The sequence below is a fragment of the Hemitrygon akajei genome, chromosome 3, assembly GCF_048418815.1.
Source record: "Hemitrygon akajei chromosome 3, sHemAka1.3, whole genome shotgun sequence".
Classification (NCBI taxonomy): Eukaryota; Metazoa; Chordata; class Chondrichthyes; order Myliobatiformes; family Dasyatidae; genus Hemitrygon; species Hemitrygon akajei.
This window is the reverse complement of record NC_133126.1, coordinates 117556666-117582357: the sequence shown is the minus strand read 5'-3', so window position 1 is coordinate 117582357 and position 25692 is coordinate 117556666. Positions and strand designations below refer to the sequence as shown.

The 25692-nt window shown below is 41.7% G+C and overlaps 1 protein-coding gene across 2 annotated transcripts in view; it reads left to right on the top strand.

The window, feature by feature from the left end:
- LOC140725330 (glypican-5-like) overlaps positions 1 to 25692 on the top strand; it is a 627634-nt gene that overhangs the window by 593243 nt on the left and 8699 nt on the right. The gene's annotated exons all lie outside the window — the stretch shown is intronic.

Sequence of the window (25692 nt, the reverse complement as noted above, 5' to 3'; positions counted from 1 at the left end):
AACAGTAAACAGCTTGCTGCCCTAGTGATGAGACCTTGGTGGTGGTGGCAGGGTTTTCATTATTTTCACTGCCTGGGGTACGGAGCTGTTACCCAGTATGGTATTCATAGTCTGGATGCTCCCATACTTCCTCCTTGATGGTAGTTGGTCAATGAGTTAGTGGTGGGTGGTAGGAATCCTCAACACTGTTTCAGGCCCATTCTATACAATGCTCCCAGTACAGTAAGTGTCACAGATAGGGCAAAGGAGACCTCGGTGATCTTCCTGGCAGTCACATATTCCTCCTCCATCACTTTTTGCATTCCACAAGGGCCACTCTCTCTATGACTCCCTGGTACACTCATCCCTCCCCAGCTACCCCCTCCATCCCCGGCACTTACCTAAGTAACTCTAGGAGGTGCCACACCTATCCCGAACAACTCCTTGCTCACTGTCATCCAGCAACCTGAATAGGTCTTCCAGTTGAGGCAGAGATTCACCTGCATCTCCTCTAACCTTCCATGGATGTTGCATTTGGTGCTTGTTCTGTGGCCTCCCCTGCATCAGCAAAGACCTGCTTAGACTGGGTTTATGGCTCTGTCTGCAGTGGCTGTCTTGAGCTCCCAGATTTCATTCATTTCAACTCCCCTTCCCATTCCCAGGCCAATGGCAGCTATTCCTATCGATATCTTCTTGTTTTCCTGCTATCAGATAACCTGAAATGCTAAGCTGTCAGAGCTTTTAGGAAGGGTCTTGAACTGAGTCATTGTCTGCTCATTTCCTCCATAAATGCTGCCTGGCCTTCCGAGACCCTCCAGCATTTTGTTTTTGTTTTGCTCCAGATCCCAGCTTTTGCTGTCTGTTGTCTCTGTTTTGCTACAGCACAGTGAAAGTATAGCTTGCTGGCCCTCCATACCAGGAACAGCAAGTGCAGTGATCAATTGTCATTTCTAGTCCGGACTATTTGGAGGTCTCCAGCTTTGTTTGGCTCTCTCCACCACAGTTGGGAGCACTACCAGGTCAGGGCACCTGAGAATAGTACACATATGTGGGATTTCCAACATTTGTACACTGTTTTGGATGATTTGTGCCTTTTGTGACAATATGAAATTGAAAACAAAATGCCTTGAGTGAGTAGAATGCTAGTGGTTAATGCCTAGTGCATTTTTACCACAGCACTAGAGAAAGCAACCTTGTGTAAAATGAGGTATTCATTTGTTTTTTTTACACAAAATATTCAATATAGAATAAACATCGACAAGTATGCTGCTTCTGCAGTGTCTGATGTCTGCTGGGCTCTCATGGGGGCTGTGTTACATGTCTGCACCTGAGGAAGATTTGTATGTCAGTTGAGTCGGGCTGCACTGGGCTTGACTAACGATGGTGAAAGAACATATTCAGGGATGTGACGATCCCTCACCTTAATGAACAGCGCAAAGAAACAGATTTAGTCGCAGATGACTGCCAATAGAGAGGAATAGTAACTGCAAGAAAAAAGGGCTCCTGCACATCCCACCACAGCTTTGCTGTGAATTAAATTTATTTGTGTAAATGAAAAATGGCTTGAAATTATGCATGGCTTGACAGAACCATACAAATAGGAAAATAAAACATAGTCTCTGTGACTGCAACCTCAGGAAATAAAGGTATGCAATTTTTTGCAGTTAGCTACCCCTGAGATGGTTTAGGTGCTCATGTGGTTACACAAGTGTTGTCTATTTCAGGCAGGGCAACATGCTGCCATGTATTTTGTCAGTCACAATGCTGTTCCAAACACTCTCCTCTCAGTCAGAAGGTATCAAGTTCAAATCCCTCTCCAGAAGATCTAGGCTGCTTCTTTGGTGGAGTACTGAATCAGTGCTGCTTTGCCAAAGGTTTAGATGAGCCGTGAGAGTACAATAGGAGGAGGAATACACCATCTGCCCTCTGAAGCCTGCTCCACCATTCAGTATGATCTCGGCTCATATTGTGCTGGCATCAACTCCTCTTCCATGCCATAACCCTAACTGTTAAATCGCTGCCTCAGGCATGCGTATTGATCCCAAGAGTCAAAGGACAGATGGGATCTGACCAATATTTTTGCCCCAGTTTTTCATCTTATCTAGAATGGTACATGCAACAGTGCACTGTTCCTGGAGCACTCTGCCATATTACAGGTATGAAATAAAAATAAGCGGCATTACAAACTAGCTTTCTGCAAATACAGGAGAAGCCTCTTTGTGCTGAACTGTGTGAAATCCATTGGGAGCAATGTCTGGAGACAGAGGAAGCTTTTCCCCATGGTATAAATGCTTGTACAACACTTTTTAAGTTCGCAAAACAGCAGGTAGCCATACAAGGTACCATTTATGTCAGCTGCACAGTGACAAAGAGGCTGCAGTACTAAGTTGGATCTTAAAAACTGGTAGGCTGGCATGCAACTCATTTGCAAAGGTCCAGTCTCCATATTTTGTTCTGTTAATCTCTGGTTTGCCTCTGCCTGGAAACCACGCTCATTCTTGTTTATAATCTTTTCTGTGGGAATTGGGATAGAACCAAATTAAACACAGTACCGTAGCTAGAAATTTCTTATACAGTTACTGAGTGTAAACACTGTGAGTTAAAAGTCACATGGCATGCATCTAACACAGAATTTTTCTTTGTAATGATAGTGAATGAGCCCCTCATATATTTACTAACAGTTTGAGTCTGTTTCCTTAAGGAGTTTAAAATAATAAGTGGAGACTTTCAAACTTATAAGGTGCTAAAGGGGCGTGTGACAGGCAAGATGTTGACATGTCTTCACTAGAGGGAGAATTGCAAACAAGCTACAAGATGAGGGGCCAGTCATTTAAAACTTAGGTGTATAACATTTCTTCATTCTCTGGAATTCTCTGCCCCAGGGTAGTAGGAGCTGGATGATTAGAAGTATTTGAATGGAGGTGAATAATTATTTGAAAGATTGGGAGTCCGAGAGCAATGAGGAACTGGCACAGGTGTTATCATCAGCATAGGTCAACCATGATCAAAATGAATGGTCGAGTAGCCTTAAAGGGCCTGGTGCCTTACTACTTCTTATGACATTTGCTCTTGTGTCATTCATACATCACCTTTGCCCGTCTTGGTACTTTACAAAGCTTTGAGATTTTAAAAAAATGTTGGCATAAACATTAATTTGATAAACAGATTACAATATAACTAATTAAATGGAGATGTGGAGCCAGGTGGTGTGTTACAGCAGGTGGACCCCGCTGCAGTTCCAGCTGACCACATCTGTAGTGAGCGTTGGATGCTTGAGGAACTCCGGCTCAGCAGTCATACCCCTTGGATTAACTACATCAAATTCGGTCAATGCTCAGGGACAGGAGGATGTGACTGTGAGTGAGGCAGGTAGAAGGATAGTGTTGTTCTGAGTTTGGAGGCTGTCTGGCAACACAGAAGAGGAGGGAAAACAATGGAAGAACTCTTCCAATTCACCATTGGTTTTCTGCAGTGGTCCATTTGGTTATTTATTTATTTATCATTTGTTTGTTTATCTATTTGTTGAGATACAGCATGGAACTGACCCTTCAAGCCGTGCCACCAGCACACTCCAATGTAATCGTAGCTTAATCACAGGGCAATCTACAGTGACCAATTAACCTATCAACAGGAAACTGGAGTATCGGAGGAAACCCATGCGGTCATGGAGAGAACGTACAAACCCTTTACAGCAGGAAATGAACTCGGGTTGTCTGTACCGTAAAGCATTGTGCTAAACTAACCACTGCTACCGTACCACATAAGACCGAACTATTTAGGTTTTGTGCATCAGTGGTGGCAAGGATCTGTAATGACCTGCAGGGAAAAGCTCCATTCTGGGCTTTCTGACTGACTCCGCTGAGCTGTGAGCAACAAGTTAATATAAGGAAAGGTCACCTACTCCGTACTGCTCTTTGACATCTGCTGTAGGCGTAAAGGGTTGCTGGACAACAAAGGGCTTTTTACTCAGAGAATGGTGGAAGTGTGGAATGAGCTGCCAGAAGAAGTGGTAGAACTAGATTAAATTGAAACATTAAAGGGAAGTTTGGATAGATACAGGGGTGAGAGGTATATGGAAGCCTATTGTCCGAGTGCTGGTGGATGGGGTTAAGCGAAAACCAGGCTGGTACAGACTACGGTCTAGATGGGCTGAAGGACCTGTTTCTGTACTGCAGTACTTTATGACATGGGACCCTGCCTGCCTGAGTGCATCCAAAGCAGCCTGCTTATATGCCCCCTCCAACTCCGTCACATTCCTTGTCTGAAACTTCCAGGTGATTTCCTGTACTATCCGTCCTGCGGTCACAATCTACCTTGTTATAATCTTGCACCTTAATGTTTACCTGCACCGCACATTCTCTGTAGCACTTCATTCTGCATTCTGTTATTGCTTACCCTGTTCTTGCTCAAGGTACTGCGTAAGGATCTGATCGGTATGAAAAGTATATAGGACATGCTTTCCACTGCACCTTGGTATGTGGCACGGGAATGCAACCATTCCATTTCCAATCCCAGTGCACTTCCTTGGTCTCATCTGTTGAACCCTTAGAATGTGTTACACTCCCTCTTTTTGTAATCTTCCTCCTCAAGATGACGTGTCTGTGCTTCTGCAAGAATAAGTGCCCAGTGATGGGGAGGCAGGGAACTGTTAAGACGACTGTAATTGGTTTATTGTCGTCACGTACAGTATACTGTGATACTGTGAACGTGTTTTGTTTGCATGTCAGACGGTTCAATGAACTAACGTAGTACAAAACAAAAGCAAATGCAGAATGCAGGATATCAAAGTCAAAGTAAAATTTATTATCAAAGTAAGTGTATGTTACAATATTCTTCATTGCGATTCATTTGCTTGCAGGTATTTGACAGAAAATAAAGCATTAAAATAGAATTTATGAGAAACTAAAAATAATAAAGACTAGCAAACAACTTACCGATGTGCAGAAGAAGACAAATAAAAATACTTAATGCTGAAATGGAAATGTGGTCTTGTAGGGTCTTTGAAAGTGAGTTGGTAGGTTATGGAATCAGCTCAGAGTTGTGAGTGAAGCTGTCCACTCCGGTTCAGGAGTTTAATGGTAATAACTATTCCTGAATCTGATGGTGTAGGACCTAAGGCTCCTGTACCTCTGGCCCAATTAGAGCAATGAGAAGAGAGCATGGCCTGAGTGATGGGGTCCTTGATGATGAATACTGCTTTGTTGTGTCAGTGCCCCATGTAAATGTGTTCAGTAGTAAGGAGGACATTGCCTATGATGGAGTGACCTGCATCTTGATTGCTTCGGTACTACTAACTGGGATGTACTGCAAGGGGGCCTCTGTGGGGGCGTTGAGGAGGTCACTGAATGCACAACGGACTATATTAATTTTTGTGTGGATGCGGTTGTTCCTGTTAGAACTGTTCGCTGCTATCCCAATAATAAGCCCTGGATCACTAGTCACATCAAAGGCCTCCTAAACCAGAAGAAGAGGGCCTTTAAAGATGGTGATCGGTTGGAGCTTAAAAGAGTTCAGAAGGAACTCAGAGTACAGATAAGGGGGGCAAAGGAGCAGTATAGGAGGAAGTTAGAACAAAAGCTGCAGGAAAAAAGCATGAAGGAGGTGTGGGATGGGATGAAGATCATCACCGGATGTGGTGCAAAGCGGGGGGCAAACATAAGTGGAGATGTGGAGAAAGCGAACCAGCTGAACAACTTCTTCAATAGGTTCGACAGCACAATCTCACCCTCACTGCAGAACTCCACACCAGGCTTACTTCCCTCACAGGAAAATATCCACTCACAGGAGACCTGGCCCACGCCCAGGTTTACGGCTGCACAGGTGGAAGGTCAACTGAGGAAGATCTGTACCAGCAAGGCGGCTGGACCGGATGGAGTTTCCCCACGATTACTGAGGGCCTGTGCAACTGAACTGGGAGAACCACTACAGCGCATCTTCAACATGAGTCTAGATCAGAGAAGAGTACCCAGACAGTGGAAAACATCTTGTATTGTCCCGGTACCGAAGAAACCACAACCAAAGGAGTTGAATGACTTCAGACCTGTTGCCTTGACGTCGCACGTGATGAAGACCATGGAGCGGCTGATAATACAGAATCTGAGGCCACAAACCAGGCACGCCCGGGATCCGCTTCAGTTTGCGTATAAGGAGAAGGTGGGAGTGGAGGATGCTATCACGTATTTGCTGCACAAATCACTCTCTCACCTAGATGGGGTCAGTTGTGCTGTGAGGATTACATTCCTTGACTTCTCTAGTGCCTTTAACACCATCCAGCCCAAGATCTTAAAGCACAAACTAACGGAGATGGGAGTAGACTCTCACATGGTGGATTGGATAGTGGACTACTTGACAGATAGACCTCAGTATGTGCGGTTGGGAGACTGTAGGTCTGACACAGTGGTCAGCAGCACAGGAGCGCCACAGGGAACCGTACTCTCTCCGGTCCTGTTCACCCTGTACACATCTGACTTCCAATATAACTCGGAGTCCTGCCATGTGCAGAAGTTCGCTGATGACACGGCCATAGTGGGGTGTGTCAGGAATGGACAGGAGGAGGAGTATAGGAAACTGATACAGGACTTTGTGATATGGTGCAACTCAAACTACCTGCGTCTCAATGTCACCAAGACCAAGGAGATGGTGGTGGACTTTAGGAGATCTAGGCCTCATATGGAGCCAGTGATCATTAATGGAGAATGTGTGGAGCAGGTTAAGACCTACAAGTATCTGGGAGTACAGTTGGACGAGAAGCTAGACTGGACTGCCAACACAGATGCCTTGTGCAGGAAGGCACAGAGTCGACTGTACTTCCTTAGAAGGTTGGCGTCATTCAATGTCTGCAGTGAGATGCTGATGATGTTCTATAGGTCAGTTGTTGAGAGCGCCCTCTTCTTTGTGGTGGCGTGTTGGGGAGGAAGCATTAAGAAGAAGGACGCCTCACGTCTTAATAAGCTGATAAGGAAGGCGGGCTCTGTCGTGGGCAAAGTACTGGAGAGTTTAACATCGGTAGCTGAGCGAAGGGCGCTGAGTAGGCTACGGTCAATTATGGAAAACCCTGAACATCCTCTACATAGCACCATCCAGAGACAGAGAAGCAGTTTCAGCGACAGGTTACTGTCGATGCAATGCTCCTCAGACAGGATGAAGAGGTCAATACTCCCCAATGCCATTAGGCTTTACAATTCAACTGCCAGGACTTAAGAACTTTTTTAAAGCTATTATTAATGCTTTTTGAGTTAGTGTTTTAGATGCATATCATATTATTACTGAGTTAAGTATTGTATGTAATGAGTTTTTTGCTACAACAAGTGTATGGGACATTGGAAAAAATGTTGAATTTCCCCATGGGGATGAATAAAGTATCTATCTATCTATCTATCTATCTATCTATCTATCTATCTATCTACCATTTTGTGTTACCGTTCCATTCCTGGGCATTGGTGTTTCCATACCAGGCCGTGATGCAGCTGATTAGGAAACTCTCAACTGCATCTATAGAAGCTTGTCAAAGTTTTAGATGACACGCCATATCTACACAAACTTCTAAGAAAGTAGAGGCACTGTTGTGCCTTCTTTATGATGAGACTAACATGCAGGTCCAAGGGCAGGTTTTCTGATAAGATAACACCAAGGAGTTTAAAGCTACTGACCATCTCCATGTCCAGCCCCTTAATGTGGATCTGTTCATGGGCCTCCAGCTTCTTCCTCCTGCAGTCGGTAATTACCTTTTTCGTTTTGCTGATGTAGATTGTTGTGGTTGCAGCACCATTTAATTGGATTTCCAATCTCCCTCCTATATGCCAATTCAGCCAACAACAGTGGTTTTGTCAATAAACTGAAATGCACCATTGGAGCTGTATTAGTCATGTGATCATGGGTATGAAGTGAGCAATGCAGGGTCAAAGCACACAGCCTTGTGCTGCACCTGTGCTGATGTTGATTGTGGAGGAGCTGTGTTGCCAATCTGTATGACTGGGGTCTGCAAGTGAGGAAATCCAGAGAGATTTCAAGCCCTGCATTTGGAGCTTTGTGAAGAGTTTTCAGGGGATGGTAATGTTGAATGCTGAGCTGTAGTTAATGAAGAGCTTCTTGCTGTATGCATCTTCATTCTCCAGATGTTCCAGATATGAGTGAAAGGATGATGAAATGGTATCTGTTATGATGATAGGCAAATTGGACAGGATCCAGGCAAGAGATGATATGCTTTATAACCAACCTCTCAAAGCACTTCATCACAGTGGATGTAAGTGCTACTGAAATATAGCCATTGAAGCAGGTTACCATATTCTTCTTGGGAACTGTCACAGTGGATACAAGGGGTACTGGATGATAATCTGTGAGGTGGGTTACCGCATTCTTGGGCACAAAATACAGTGTTACAGATATCACTACAGTTACAGATAAGTGCAGTGCAGATAGAACATAGAAGAGTACAGTACAGGACAGCCTATTCAGCCCACAATGTTGAGACGAATCAGCTAAAGAGCAAATCAAAAACACCCAAACTCGACCTATACCATTTTCCCATCCCTCCATCTTCCTTAAATCCATGTGCCTATCCAAACGTCTTTTAAAAGCCTCTAATGTATTTGCCTCTACCACCATATCAGGCAGTACATTCCAGGAACCCACCACTCTGAGTAAAAACTTACCCCTCACATCCCGTCTCATCTTCAATGCATGCTCTCTAGCATTAGACATTTCAACCCTGGGAAGCAGACTCTCTCTGTCCATTCTATCTATGCCTCTCATAATCTTGTAAACCTCTACCAGATCTCCCCTCAGCCTCTGATAATCCAGAGAAAACAACCCAAGTTTATCCAGTCTGTCTTGATAGCACATTCTCTCTAAACCAGGCAACATCCTGGTAAACATCTTCTGCACCCTCTCCAAAGCCCCAACATCTTTCCTATAGTGGGGCAACCAGAACAGTCCGCAATACTCCAGGTGTGGCCTAACCAAAGTTTTATAAAGTTGCATCATAACCTCCTGACTTTTGAATTCAACGCCTCGACTAATAAAAGCAAGCCTTTTTAACCACCTTATCAATCTGTGTAGCCACTTTCAAGGAGCTATGAACTTGAATCCCAAGATCTCTCTGGTCAGCGATGCTGTTAAGGACCTTGCACTTAACAGTGTACTGTCTCCTCGCTTTTGCCCCACCAAGGTGCAACACCTCACATTTATCTGGGTTAAACTCCATTTGCCATTTCTCAGCCATATCTGCAACTGATCTATATCATGCTGTATTCTTTGTTATTATTCCACACTACCCACAGTTCGACCAATCTTGGTATCATCTGCAAATTTACTAACCCAACCATCTACATTTTCATCCAGGTCATTTATGTGCTTTACAAACTGCAGAGGTCCCAGCACAGAACCCTGCAGAACTGCAGTAATTACAGACCTCCAGCTCAAATAATTCCCTTCAACCACTACCCTTCTATCTACTATACACAAGCCAGTTCTGAATCCAAACAGCCAATTCGCCACAGACCCCATGCATCTTAATCTTCTGGATTAGCCTCCCATGAGGAATTTTTGTCAAAGCCTTACTAAAATCCATGTAGACACTGCCCTACCCTCATCAGTCTCTCTTGCACCATGTCAAAAAGCTCAATCAAGTTGGTGAGGCATAACCAGCCACGCACAAAGCCATGCTGGTTCTCCCTAATTAGGCCGTGGGTTTTCAAATGCTCATATATCCTATCCCTAAGAATCATCATCAGCAATTTCCCTACCAATGATGTGGGATTCATCACTCTATAGTTCCCAGGATTTTCCCTTGTTCCCTTCTTAAATAGAGGTACAATATTAGCTACTTGCCAGTCACCTTTGGCAAGAGAGGACCCAAAGATACGGATCAAGGGTCGAGCAATTTTGTCTCTTGCAACCTTCAATAACCTGAGGTAAATCCCATTGGACCATGGGGAGTTACCCATCTTAACTCTCATTAGCAGCCCCAACACTTTCTCCTTCTTAACCTCTAAACACTCTAACATATTAATACACTCAGTACTGATCTCCTGGTCCTCCATATCTTTTCCTTGGTAAATAGTGAAGTAAAGCACTCATTTAGTACCTCATTCATATTCTCCACACCCAAGCAAATGTTCCCCCTTTATTCTTGAGTGGTCCCTCCCTCTCCCTAGTTGTCCTTTTATTTTTGATGTATGTATAGAATGCCTTAGGATTCACCTTAATCCTATTGAGACTTTCAATGACCCCTCCTGGCTTTCCTAATTCCTTTCTTTAGTTCGCTTCTGGCTTCTTTCTACTCCTCACGTGTTTTGTTTGATCCAATCTTCTGAAGCTTTACATACTTTTCCTTTTTCTTCTTGAATAAATTCATCACCTCTGGACATCCAAGGTTCTCTCATCTTTCCATCCCTGTCCTTTCTAACAGATCATACCTTTTCTGTACTCTGCAATTGATCTTTAAAAACCTTCCACATGTCTGATGTGGACTTGCCAGAATAAAGGTGTTTCCCAATTAATGCCACTTAGTTCCTGCCTAATACCCTTGTAATTTGCCGTACTCCAGTTAAAAACTTTCCCATAAGGACCATGCCTATCCATATCTATAGCTATCCTGAAAGTTAAGGAGTTGTGGTCACTGTTCTCTAACTGCTCACCCACTGAAAGGGCAGGCAAATAGACAAATAAACTGAAGTGACTATGATAAGATAGACATTGAGATCAAGAGTTCATCCTTATCAGGATGAATAAGAACATACCTTTGAGTCTGGTGGCGCATGTTCTCTAGTTTTTGTATTTTCTGCCAATTGAAAGAAAGATTAGCTTTATTTGTGATGAAGAAAGAATGACAAGGATTGGAGGGATCCTTGATTATGTTGGGTGTGTTCCCAAGGCAGTGGAAAGTGCTGACGGAGTCAGTGGAGTTATTTGATGGTCTGGATTGTGTTTGAAACTCTTCCAATGTTGGACACAGTGTTTGCCATTAGCATATTTTGACAATGTGGTTGTCCTAAGTGTGAGTGTCATAACTGAGACAATTGCCCAATTTCAGGAAAAGTTGGTAGAGAAGTTGAAAATCTTGCACTGTTGCACCTGCAATCTGAAGGAAATAACACCAAAATTCTTCCAGCCCCACCAGCCATTCCTTTCCATGAATGGCAGCCATCTATGAACATGACCTCATCTTAGCGATGGGAAAGATTGGTTGAATGGTGTCAGGTGATTGTGATATTAAGGAATGTTCTATCAAGGTCACAGCAAGTCAGGATTATTGCCGTATGCACAAGTCCAGCATTATAGGCATGTGGATTTGGACAACTCAGAGAATATCATTATATTCTCCTGATGGAGGGTGTCAGACTGAAACATCGACTATTTACTCTTTTCCATAGATGATGCCTGGCCTGTGAGCTCCTCCAGCATTTTGAGTGTGTTGCTTGGATTTCCAGCAACTGCTTATTTTCTAATCAATATAATTATATTATTATAGTATGAATTATACTAAAACAGTGAAGAAAAAGAGAGTTTTTTTGCACTAATGTTTTGCTCAAGTCTTTGATAGTGCAAGAGTTGGTCAGTAGTGTCCTGTTGCTGAGGTAGGGATCAGATTATTGCAGGTCATTTAAAGAACCTGCTGGCTGTAGGAAAGTTGCTGTGCTGAACTGGGTGGTGTGGCACTTCGTGCTTCTGATGATAGTCGTGAAAAGAGGACATGACCCGGATCATGAGGATGTTTGGGTCTTGAGGTCCTCGGCAGCAGAGTGGCACGACTTGCAGAGCTGGTGCAGTCCTGACTTCCAGGGCTGTCTGTGTGCTGTTTGCACCTACTCCCTGTGACTGTGGGTTTGCCCTTTGGGTTACATTTTCTTCCCACATCCCAAAGACTGGTGGGTCGGTAGTATGATTGGCCATTATAAGTTACCCTAAATATGGGGATTAACAGTAGAATTAGTGGGGGTTGGGGTGGGAAATACTGAGAATATGGAGAATTGCAAAAAAGAGGATTAATGTCAGATTACTGTAAATGGGTGGTTGACCATTAATGCAGATTTGTTGGGCAGAAAGGCCTGTTTCTATCCTGTATCCCATTATAACTTTTTGCAAATCATTTTGAACAAACAATTTGTTCAATGTTGCAAATCTAGATCTGTGAGTAATTCTGATGAAGGGTGTCAGACCTGAAATGTGAGGTGTTTCTCACTCTACAGATCCTGCCTGACCAGCTGAATGTTCCTAGTACTTTCCATTCTTGTTCCATGCACCTTAACTATCCTACAGACTTTGTACTGCTGATGAATTTTGAGTTCAAGATTGATTGACACAAAGGAGTAACTAAGCTTTTAACTTTATTTTTTGCCAAGCTGATCTATTGCTTAATCAAATTTCAAAGCTGAATTTGTCTGAGAAAGGGAGATAGATTTACCTAAGAGAGACTTTAATTTAATCAGGTGATCTAGAAATGTTGGAGTCAGCAGGGTGGGCTTCAGTAGATGTAGTACAGTGTACAATTGTGCTATGTTCATTGCAATGGGAAATAGCAAGATAAAATTGTCAGAGACTTAGGAGTAGTCTAAATGCATCCAACAGAGTGATTTAATGGTAAATTACATCAATGGCTTTTAGAAAATCCTCACTTGGATCTTATAAGAGCATCAAATTTCCTTCTGAACTGGCTTAATGGTTGGACAATTAAATTCCTATTGATGAAGGTGATGTGATGTAGTTCCCTTTGCGATCTGTGGCCTCTCATCTTCATTTTTTTGGTTAGTGTTACTCTGTGGAGGTGGAATAAGTCTGAAGAATCCTTTGACCTTAATTTTGTGCATGCCTGAATCAGCCCACGGTGATGGGGCAGAATTCTCTTCGACAAAAAGTGGGTAGTCCTGTTGTAATGGGCTGGGTTGATCAGACCCAAAAGATCCAAACCAATTTAGATGTCCAGGAAATGTGGTAATAAGCGTACAAGCACAACAAAGTAACTTAAGCCTAATTTATTATCATAAAACAGTAGGCACTAATAAACCACACTAAATACTGCTTAGTAAGTGGCAAAGATTACCACAAAGATTTCCGGGCTCACTTGATTGTCGCTGTTTTAAGAAAAACTCAGAATTTCGACTCATGAAATCACGCTGAGTCTGTCCTACATACCAATGATCGCAATTCCTCGGTCTAGGTGAAGTCCCAGGAACTGAGGGAAAGATGCCTCAGAAAATCGGGGTTCAATCCACAAGCATTGAGAGACACACAGAGACAGATAACTCTTCGGTCATTTGTCCTCATGCCACTAACTCAGCATGGTTCCTTTCATTCAAACAGCTCATGTTCTTCAATAGACATCCTCATGCAAATCGGGCCTTGACGTCAAGGAATACTCCAGCAGCTGTCAGCAAACATTAGACATTAACAATCCCACAGTGCTTAACTTGTACAGATATCATGACACATTACATGCTGTGAACTCATAAAGAGTTAAAGCGTCACTTGCAGCTGCTTAGGTTTTATCCAATATTTCACTAAGTTTTAATACACTGCAACACACCTGTATGAGGAGCTTAGTTCATGGAGGGTCATCCAAAATGCTACTTGCTAGCACAGGCTTCATTGCTTCTCCATGAATGATTCTTTTTCCTTCTCCTTATGATTAGGATTCATTCCTGTACCTGGAATCTATGCTTCAAACATGAGCATTCATGGCTTCTTGTTGAAGGTTACCTTGAGGTAGACATCAGAAATAGAAAGCTAGTATTTTCACTCTTGTGTTAAGGTGCGCAGAAACAATCAGTTGAGGCAATCAGTAGAGATCAGCTAATCAAACCACAGTATATTTCCTAGGCAAAACACAGTTCTGATTTCAGCTCATTTATGTCATTTGCTTTGTGTATGGTGTGAGCCACGGGTCATAAATGGAAAGGAAACTGTCCTTACGTGACTTCAAGGACATCCATGGAGACAATAAAATGCTGTTGAAGTGTAGTCGCTATTCCAATGTGGGAAAACTAGCAATCATGCACCAGAACCAGTAATTGTCTTTAATGAACAACATATACAAAATGCTGGAGCAATTCAGCAGGTCAGGAAGCATTTTGTGTGTGTTGCTGTGGATCTCCAACATTGGCCAAATATCTTGTGTTTATTATCTTCTTTAATGATGTATTTTTTAACATAATCAACAACTCAGTGCATCTGCTTTATAAGTTGGGATCTTAGCTATTTAACTGAGAGAGCTGGTAACACCTCAGCATAGCTTCCCTATGACAGTGCAACAGTCCCATCAGCTGCAGGGTTGACCCAGGTTAAGTGCACAGGACTCTGGAGGGTGACAAACTCTCAACCTTCTGACTTAATCTTACAATCAGTGAAATAGACCACAGAATGAGTTAATTGCTTGTACAGTGCTTTAGGATGTCCTATCTTGTCAAAAAGGCTTTAGTGCTGTACCAACCCTTCAAAGCTGTACTTTCACCTGCCTGAGATGTTTTAAATGCAACATTTAATTTCTTAATTTGCCATATCCACTTGACAATCTCAGGCTTTGTTGGGCCTTTCACATGGGTTTCAATTTTCAAACAATATTCTTGCTTTATCTGTTATGATTGCCAACCATTAGATCAATTCCTCTCGAAATGTTTACTATGATAAAGCTAATTATCTCTGAGCAATTTCTCAGATAAAACACAGCATATAACTATCACTTCCAAGGTATACTTCCCTTGAAGTTTTCCTCCTCTCTGTGAGTTCAGCTCAAGGGCCTCAGCCCAAAACTTCAGGTGTCCATCTCCCTCCAGAGATGCTGCCTGACCTGCTGAGTTCCTCCAGCTCTTTGTGTGCTGCTGCAGACTCCAGCATTTGCAGTATCTTGTATCTACAGCATATAACTGTATATCTCTTCTCTATGTAGCTGTTCTGCTCCAAAGAGTGCTATATGAGGTCTTTCTTACCCTAGGCCGGGGTTTCTTTAATGAGTCAACCTATAGCCGGGGAAATGATGACCCCCCTCCTGTTAGTTTGTTTGTGGTAACTTTTTTTTTATTCTTTCTACTTCTCTTCTAATATTTATATCTGTGCACTTGTAATGCTACTGTGACACTGTAATTTCCTTTGGAATCAATAAAGTATCTGTCTAACTAAAATTTTGATACACAGCGGATATGACTGCTGACTATCATATCATATCATTCTCTACTGATACAGAGTAACAAGTTACCTGAATCATGCTCTATGCTTTTAACATGGGGCTGTTTTCTGAATACCCATGTTTGCAAATCATGAACCAATATTTAGGAGCTAACTAAAGTTCTATACCAGAATCTCATACTTAATAAGCTGACTTTCTGAACTCTGCATGGAAGCTCAACAATTACATTTTTGCAAAGAGAGTAATTTTTTTTTAACTTTCCATCTCTTCTCCTGATCTTCTGCTTTCCATGTTATGATCAGCTGGAGCCAGCTTTGATTATGAACCAAAGTAATCAGTGTCAGCAAGTTGTTCAAAAGTAGGGCGAAAGAAACAATTGAATCTAATCTGGTTCACTATTCTTTTCACAACAAAAGAACTTGTAATTCTATTGCCCTAAAATCTGCAGATGCGAGAAATCCAAGCAACACACACAAAATGATGGAGGAAATCATAATTAACTCTAGGCAGCATCTAGGGAAAAGAGTGCAGGCCGAGACCCTCCGGCAGGACACCTCACATTCTCATGATGCCCCAAACAGCCTCAATCTACTTGGATGGATAATGGTCACGTACGCCTTGTAGACAAACAGTAAAATTATATAATAATAATGCAGAAAGTACAGTATCATTATATAGCAAATACACCGAGGGAAACAGATTGCCAAGGTGATATACAGAAAGTCAATGAGTACTTTGTTCTCATCTCTAGTTATTGGTTTCCCAACTCTGCGGGGAAAGGCTCAGTGCTTTCACTTGATGTATGCCCTTCATGAATTTATAGACTCCATAAGGTCACCCTCTCAGTCTCCTACAATATCAGGACTAAGGTCCTTGCCTATCCAACCTTTCCCTATACCTCAGTCCCTCAAGCCCTAGCTGTAACCTTGTAATTTTTTTTCTGTGCTCTTGGCAGTTTAATAACACTTTTCCCATAGCAGGACAACTAACACTGAAAACAGTACAACTGGCCTCATGAGCACCCTGTACAACTGCACACTGACTTCCCATCTTTTGTTCATGATGTTCTGGCTGATGAAGTCCAATGTGCCAAAAGCCAACTTCTCTACTCTGTCTATGTCGGCCGTCTTCAGAGAACCTTCAACATCCCTCTGTCCTACCACACTCCTCAGGGCCCTGCCATTTCCTTACATTCTCATGATGCTTCATAGAGATCCTCAATACCATGCCACTACTCAGGTGAAAAATGATTACTTTTGTTATGCAGACGAACAGTAAGATAATAGAATAGATATCCTAAAGGAAGTCCATGGTTATAAAGGAAATATTTGAAGCAGAGCCATATAGCAACTACACAGAGGGAGACAGTGAGATTGTATAGGTAACACGGTAAGATTATTGAGGTGATACACAGAGAAAACCGGTGATACATTGTGAGAAAAACTGCTTATTTTGTAGAAAAGCAATGAGATAATACATAAAATATACAAAGATTCTGTTTTAATGAGATCTGAAGAGTTATATATTGGAATAAATTTAGAACTTCCATGACAGGCTGAAAAGGCCAGTCAGCCCAACTGGTCCCAGTGATATTACTGTGCAACTAAAGTTTCCTCTAATTTTTTTTCCTTCAGTCAAAACTGTAGACCTTTATTCCCAGCTTCATATATGCTTACCTGATTTCCCCTTAAATACAAATTCTATTCCTACACCACTCTCAGTAGAAACAAGATAAACAATGAGATTATATTAGGAATTTGCGGTAACTTTATCTGGCAGACACACCAAGGGTTTCTACAGAGGATACAGTAAATTGTGGAAATAATGTGTCATAAAGTGATTGTGTCACAAACTGCAATTTAGACCAAAAGTTCTTGTTCCACTTTCTTAGTATTTATATGAAGAGAATAGCATGTCATCTTGAAATGTTTCTGCTGATTATTTTTCCAGCAAACGTTTCAACAAAATGCATGCAAATTCAATTTTTGTTTCCAAGACTAACAACAACATAAAAACTACATCATATTTGCAAAGTAATGTACTTGGGTTTTTGGACGGCCTACAACAAGGTGCTGCACATGAGGCTGCCTAACAAGTTAACAGCCCATGGTATCACAGCAAAGATACTAGCATGGATAGAGCATTGGCTGATTGGTAGCAGGCAAAGAGTGGGAATAAAGAAAGCCTTTTCTGATTGGCTGCCAGTAACTAGTGGTATTCTGCAGGGTTGGTAGTGAGACCGCTTCCTTTTACATTGCATATCAGAATGACGGAATTGATAGCTTTGCGGCCAAGTTTACAATGATAGGTGGAGGGGCAGGTAGTGCCGAGCAGGCAGGGAGGCTGCAGAGGACTTGGACAGATTAAGAGAATAGGCAAAGAAGTGACAAGGTGGAAAGTAATGTCAGGAAATGTATGGTCATGCACTTTGATAGAAGGAATAAAGGTTTGGATTATTTTCTAAATGGGGAGAAGATTCAAAAATCCAAGATGCAAGGGGCCTTGGGAGTCCTTATGCAGAATTTCCGAAAGGTTAATTTGCAGGTTGAGTTGGTGGTAAGGGAGGCAAGTGCAGTGTTAGCATTCATTTCAAGAGGGCAAGAATATAAAATCAAGGAGTTAATGCTGAGGCTTTATAAGGCACTGATATTGTGAGTATTGTGAGTAGTTTTGGACCCCTTATTTAAGAAAACATATGCTGGCATTGCAGAAAGTTCAGAGAAGGTTCACGAGAATGATTACAGGAATGAAAGGCTTATCATTTGAGGAGCAATTGCTGGCCCTGGGCCTTTACTCATTGGAATTTAGAAGAATGAGGGGAGGATCTCATTTAAACTTGTAGAATGTAGAAAGACTTCGATACAGTGGATGTGGAGAGGATGTTTCCTATGGTTGGGGGAGTCTAGGACCAGAGGACAGCCTCAGAATAGAACAACATCCATTTGGAAAGGATTTGAGGAATTTCTTTAGCCAGAGGGTGGTGAATCTGTGGAATTCTTTGCCTTAGGTGACTGTGGAGGCCATCACTGGGTGTATTTAAGGCCGAGGTTGATAGGTTTATGATTAGACAGGGTGTGAAAGGTTATGGGGAGAAGATAGGAAAATGGGGCTGAGAGAGAAATATATCAGCCATAATGAAATGACGAAGCTGAGTGACCTAATTCTGCTCCTGTGTGTTATGGTCTTATGGTGTTTTGTTTTATATTTCAAAGACATATGTACAGTAAGCAGAAATTATAATTTTGCCATTTTTGCTTACACTGGATACTAGTCTTTTTATGCTAAGAATAATAATTGATTTATCCTTAGATAAACCATGCCTTTGGAGTAGTAAATCCTTAAAGTCTAAGTCAAAATATTTTACTTCAAGATCTCAAGACCAATGGCTTTCCACTGCAGTGCTGAACTGTTTAACTCCTTTCTGATTTAATTAATACACATAGTGTCCACAGGATCTCAATATCCAAACTTGCACATTGCCTACAGTGCAGAGAATGGGGAGTCATTTCAGGCTATGCATTTCACCTAAAATTACAGAAGTTCAGAAAGTTTGCATATTCACTCTGTTCCCTTGGCAAACTATATTGAGGAATAGATATAGTGTGATGTCAGGCCACAATCTGAGCAGCTTTTCTACAGTTACAACTCTGTTTACACCAGGGAGGTTAATGCAGCTGGGCAGTTACGTTTTCTGAGTTCCCACATCTGAGGCATCTGAAGCAACGCACTTATGGCATGGAAGCAGGCATACAATTACAGCGTGAATATCCCACAGTGTATTCACCGTCAGTTCCTCCTCAGCAATGTGCGGAACAGATTTTCAATAATTACAGATGGGAACAATTCCACAGAAACACAGTAATAAACACTGCCCTTGCTATTACAACATGGTACCATCTATTGGTAAATAATGACAGCAGCAGATATTTATGTTAGCTAGGAAGCTACAAGAATTTTGAACTGTTGATTAAAATACTCGGAGTTGCATTTTAATTGTGGAGTTGAGTTAAAGGAAGACATGGAATATTTCATTTTTTTTATTCCTTTAGCAAAACCTACTTGTAGGTTGGAGGTCCTTGATAACAACTAAAAAAAGAACCTTGGAAATGGGAATTGAAACAGCCCACTGGTAGAAGGAAGCAGCTTGGAAGCACGCAGCAATGGCTGAGCATTAGAATACATCAGGCTGTGACAGAGGGCGGTTGACTTGATTAATGGGTGTATGGGTTAAGTCCTTCAAGCTTCTGCCTCTAACTACTGCAGAGGATTATAGCAGCATTTATGTACAAGGAGTGCATTATGTCTGAAGTGTTATCTCTGTGTTTATGTGTACATGTCAGTAGAGAACAATTCTTTTTGCAGACATATAATGCTGCCCTGTACCGCCGGTATCAGTCTGCATTATCAAGTCACTAAGTATACTCTCTCATGTTTGTTGATTCTCTGACTTCCTTTTTCTCCTCTATGTCTTTTCTGTTCTGCCATTTTACTTCTTCTGCCCTCTTCTAAGACTTGTCCCTTTTTCTGTTTGAAAAATGAGAAGAATGTTGTCAGTGCAGTCAGGAAAATAGGCATGACTGTCTTTGGAGTTAGGAACATGTGCCCACCGGCAGTTTTGCACTGAAGACACAATGGCACAGAAACAGACTCTTCAACCCACCGTGTATACCTACCCCATCTCTCATTACCAACGCCTCTACCCTTCTGAATGATGTAGTTTGTATCCTAAAGACCATCATCCTATCCTCCTTCCTTCCAGTCGAACCGTCAAAGATAGGGGTTTGGGTAAAAGTTTCTTGGCTTCAAAATTTGTCCTCCTCCCCCTCCGTCTCCATCCATCTGAGGAATTTATTTCTTTTCATGACGCAGCTTGACTTAAAATAAATCAGATTGGAAAGGGAAAAATAATGTGTCCATTGTTTCTGCTTCTCTCTCTCTCTCTCCCTCTCCCTCTCTTACTGGTTTTGGAAAATAATTGATGCTTGAGAATTAGGAATCAGATTTCAACATTTTTTGGAGACACAAGAGACTACAGAAGCTGGAATCTGGGCAACAGATAGTCCTCTGGAGGAGTCCTAATGCAGGGTTTTGACATGGAATTATGACAATTCTTCTGACGGATGCTGACTGACTTGATGAATTCCTCCAGCAGATTGTTTATTGTGGTAAAGTACTTTGTTCATTCTGTGATGATGACTGGGAAAGTAGATACAATTGGTAGCTTTGAAAAATGCCTTCATTCTGAATTTCCAATATAAAGAGGGTGATACGATGTAGAAACAGATCCTTAAACCCACAAAATCTATGCCAACCATCAACTACCCATTTACACTAATCCTTCATTAATCCTATTTTATCTTCTCCACATTCCAATTAACTCCCCCAGATCCGACAACTCTCCTTCACGCTACAATTGGCCAGTTGACTACTGAACTGCATATAGAACATAGCTACTTGCCAAACCAGCTAAAAAAACAAATCAAAAACACCTAAACACTAATTCCTCCTACCTACACCATGTCCATATCCCTCTGTCCTTATATCCATGTGCCCAGCCAAATGTCTCTTAAAACCCTCTAATATATTTGCCTCTACCACCCTATCAGGCAGCACATTCCAGGCATCCACAACTCTCTGAGTAAAAAACTTACCCCTCACATCCATCTTGAACCTACCCTCACTCACCTTCGATGCATGCCCTCTGGTATTAAACACTTCAGTCCTGTGGAACAGGTACTGTCTGTCCACTCTGTCTATGCCACTCATATCTTTTGGACGTGAGAAGAAACTGCGGTACCCAGAGAAAACCAACACAAGACACACAGAGAACATGCAAACTTCACATAAACATCACTAGAGTCAGAATTAAATCCAGGTTTCTGATACTGTGAGGCAGCAGCACTACTATATTTTACTATGCTACCAAGTTTTTAATTAACTAAATTAAAATTTTCAACGATCTATAATGGGATTTCAATTTTCTGCTATTAGTTCAGGCATCCAGATAACTCCTGCAGAACATCATCCGTCTATCAGCAAGATCAGTGTGGAATCCTGGTAACTCATCCAAACAGCTCTTAATTCAGCTTTACTGGATACCACATCAAACCTCAGTATGATGAAGCATAATTACAGCTTGCAAATTAATTTAATTTTGCAACTGCAATATAATCTTACACAGATTTCAAGGGTATATTTTGAATTAAATGTTAACCTAACAAATACAGAGAAGAAGATTACTCTTAACAGCCAGCTTTCAAAGCTTACAAAGCACAAGTCAGACTTTTAAGGAAATATAGCACTGATGTCCAATGCTGGCATCTTGGGCTCATTGGCCCAGAGCCCAAGATTCCAGGTGGGTAGAATTTCTCTCTGGAAATGCTTTGTCAGAAAAGTAATGTTATAACAATTTTATGGCAATTTAGATCTGTAAGATAACATCACAGTGAATATATATGTGGCTAGTAAAGGAATTTTTTTGTGTGATACTCTGGCGAGATTCAAATAGGTAGGACTGGAGTTAGTGAGCTGGATAAGAAGAGAGGCTTAGAAAGTGGATTATAGAATCATAGAGCAATACAGCACAGAAACAGGCACTTCAGCCAACTAAACCAAATTAGTGCCATTTGCCTTTGTTTAGTTAATATCCTAAACATTTCCTATCCATGTACAGCACCTGTCCAAGTGTCTTTTAATATGGGCCAAGAGATCGAGGAATAACTTATTCCAAACATTTGAGTGCTATATACTGCATTTGGGTTTGTACAGGGAATTGTACAGACCCCTTAGCAACACATTATTTTCAATGCTTGTAAACTTGGAGGTGAAGTGAGTGCCAAACTGGTATTGAAAAGCTGACCCAGTTAGAGTTGGAGGAGAAGGTAGTGCTTCTAGTGGTTCTAAAGGGACGGAGATGAGTAAGACCATGATACATGATGGACTTTTGATCCAAACATGTCTTCAGTGTTTCACCTCAACAAGGCTACTGGCTGTTGCTTTTAGCAACATTGACCAGGAAAGATCAGCTAGCCTTTCCATAACCATCTACTATTCTCTGACCCCCACCAGAGGCAAGGTTGGAACAAACTGAACTGACTCCAGTGCTTTGGTCAACTAGCTAGCCATAGTTTCTCAGAGGAATGGATGATTTGGCAAGGGTAGTCAAGAGTTTTGCAAACAGTCCAAGCATAAGTAGGGTGAAAGGAAAAAAACTTGGAGGGACAATGACGGTAGGCCAGAATAACTGCATCAGCATCTGACCAGCATCCTCCACTATATGCCAATATTTCTCTCATTCTCAGGTCAGAATGGAGTCAGATCAACAGTCACCCACTGAGCTGGCACCCTTCCAAAGACACTTGTCAGGTCTTGGCAGGGACTAGTACAACCTTGAAATCCAATTTATCACATCCAAGGGTTATTGGTATTGGTTTATTATTGTCATAGTTAGCAAGATACATTGAAAAGCTTGCTCACATAGACCAAATCATTACACAGTGCACTGAGGTAGAGCAAGGTAAAACAGTATCAATGCAGAATAAAGTGTAAAAGATAAAGGGAAAAGGTAATGCAGTTTAACAATAAAGTGCAAGATCATAACAAGGTTGACTATTAGGTCAAGAGTCCATCTTGTCAGAAAAGAGATCTGTTCAAGTAGCTATCCTTGAGTTTGGTGTTACATGCTTTCAGGCTTTTCCATTCTCTGCCCAATGGGAGAGGGGAGAAGAGAGACTGTCTGGGGCAGGTAGGGTCTTCAATTATGCTGGTTGCTTTACTGAGGTGGAGAGAAGTATAGGCAGAGTCCATGCAGTGGATGCTCAGCTGATTCTACAACTCTCTGCAGTTCCTTGAGGTCACGTGCAGAGTAGTTGCCATATCAAACCATGCTGATAGAATGCTTTCTATGGAACCACAATAAGAATTGGTAAGGGTTGACGGAGGACATGCCAAGTTTCTTTACACTCCTGAGGAAATAGAGTCATTGCTGAACTTACTTGGCCATGACTTCCACATGGTTTGACCACAAGAGGGTATTGGTGATGTTCACTCCTAGAAACTTGAATCTCTTCACCCTCTCAATGTCAACACTGCACTACCCCTCCACTTCCTTAAGCCACTGGTCAACTTTTTGGTTGAGATTGAGAGTAAGTTTGTTGTCATGACACCATGTCATTAAGCTCTCTATCTCCTTCCTCTACTGCAACTCATTGTTATTTGAGACATGGTTCACTACAGTGTTAACATCTGCAAACTTGTAGACAGAGTTAGAGGAGAATCTGGCCGCACAGTTATGAGTGTACAGGGAGCAGATTGGGAGGCTGAGGACGCAAGAGTTGGAGCACCAGTGTTAGAGTAAACGTGACAGAAGTGGTGCTATGTGTGATTAGTGATTGTGGTCTGTTGGTTGGAAAGTCAAGCATCCAGTTCCAGTAGGAGGCACTGGCTTCCAGGATCTTGACTTTGGTGACGAATTTGCCTGGAACTATAGTCTTGAAGGAATATCTGTAGTCAATAAATAGTAGTCTGAAGTAGGTGTCTAAACGTAATTCGTACAGGTGAGTATAGGGCCTAAGAGATGGTACCTGCTGCAAACCTGTTTTGGCAGCAAGCAAATTGCAGCAGGTTGAGGTTGGCTAGAAGACAGGAGTTGATGCATGTCATGACCAGCCTTTCAAAACACTTCATGCTGGTAGATGTCAGAGCCACTAAGTGGTAGTCATGAAGGCATGTTTTTTTGTTTTTCTTGTGTACCAGGATGATAATGGTCTTCTAAAAGTAAGACGGAACCACAGTCAGAAGCAGGAAGTTTAAAAATGTTTTAAATGAAAAAGTATTTTTCTATTCAAATTATTGAACCGAAACACTTAAACCTTAGTGCATCATTGCATTCCAGTTCAGACTTGATATGGAAATAGCATTTTACTAATCTGAATTGAATTGTCACATTTCATAATGAAAAACAAAACATAAATCAAGATTTCTTGTCAGCTTGTAGGGTAAGAAATTATGTTGACAACATTACAACTTTTTTTAATTGCTGTTTTAATAGAAGTGTGAGTTTTAAAATAAGCAAGTTTACGCCTGCATTAAATGGCATAAGAAAGAGAAAGAAAGAAAGGATGAAATGTTACAACTGATAGAGTTGTTCTGAAGTGCAGGCACTGCCGTAATGCATCACTACAATGCAAAGTAAAAGCTTGATGATGACAAATAGGAATTGAATCTTGTTCCTGTTCCTGCTCTCCACAATTATCCACACCAATCATCGTAATCAAAGTAAATATGTGTACGTGTTTGCCTTCTGCCAAGTGTCATGACAGAACTGGCCTTGTTTTTGTTTGGGGATTCATTGTGCAGTCAGATCCTGCTGGGAACCAAATCTGTGGATCTCCTAACAATCAACACAGAAATAAATATTTGGCAGTCTCTGATCAGTCAGATGGTTATGGAAGAGTCAAATAGCTGCCTCCCAACTCATCCATTGACACAGTGATTGATTATTATTTGCTCTATCAGTTTTTGACTGGGGATAAAACAGTTGTATAATCCTGAATTCAGTAGTTTGAAGAGCTACCAATTAATACCTTAAAGTGCTCACAATGCATTGTGATCATTTGGATTTTTGTCTTAAAGGCTCCTTTTCCTCTAACTACACATGCCCACCTTTCTGCAGATTTTGTGTTTCCTTTTTACTGGAAGCTTTTCCTGCTTCTGTTTGGCTCTTTCCCAAAGCTTTACTGGAGCAGGTGTACTTGAATTTTGTGGATTGGTATTCACTGTGTAATATCATCAACTTACTATAAAGCTTCTGTTCCATTGCCTGTTCTCTGTATTTTCTTAGGATTCTTTTTCTTAACTAAGCTATTAATTTGTTGACTTGTAAAAGCATCCTTACATATCAGTGGTCATCCCAGTCTTTATAAATAATGCTACTGCAGTTACCTGGAACCCACTGTGTCCAATAATTCTGTAGTACTCCTTTGAGTGTTCATCAGGACCATCCCATTAGCAGACACTGTTCCAGCACTGGTTACTCTGAAGTGCTGTAGTCATTGATTTAAGGCAATTGATTTGCATACTCTTCTAAAGGCCATCGCTGATGACAACAGCTTAGTTTGTAGGAAAGCATGCAGTGAACAAAGCAAAGCAGATTGAGAAGATCCATACCATTAAAGAGGCTTATCTGAATTTTGATCTAAGTGGTGATAGATGGAAGTGATTAAACACATCACTCAGGACAAGCACAGGATTTGAGAAACCTGTTCTTTTGTTGTGATTTCTTGTATCATAGAAACATAGAAAACCTACAGCACAATACAGGCCCTATGGACCACAAAGTTGTGCCAAACATGTTCCTACCTTAGAAATTACTAGGCTTAACTATAGCCCTCTATTTTACTAAGCTCCATGTACGTATCTAAAAGCCTCTTAAAAGATCCTATTGTATCCACCTCCACCACCGTTGCCGGCAGCCCATTCCACGCACTCACCACTCTCTGAGTAAAAAACTTACCCCTGACATTTCCTCTGTACCTACTCTCCAGCACATTAAACCAGTGTCCTCTTGTGGCAACCATTTCAGCCCTGGGAGAAAG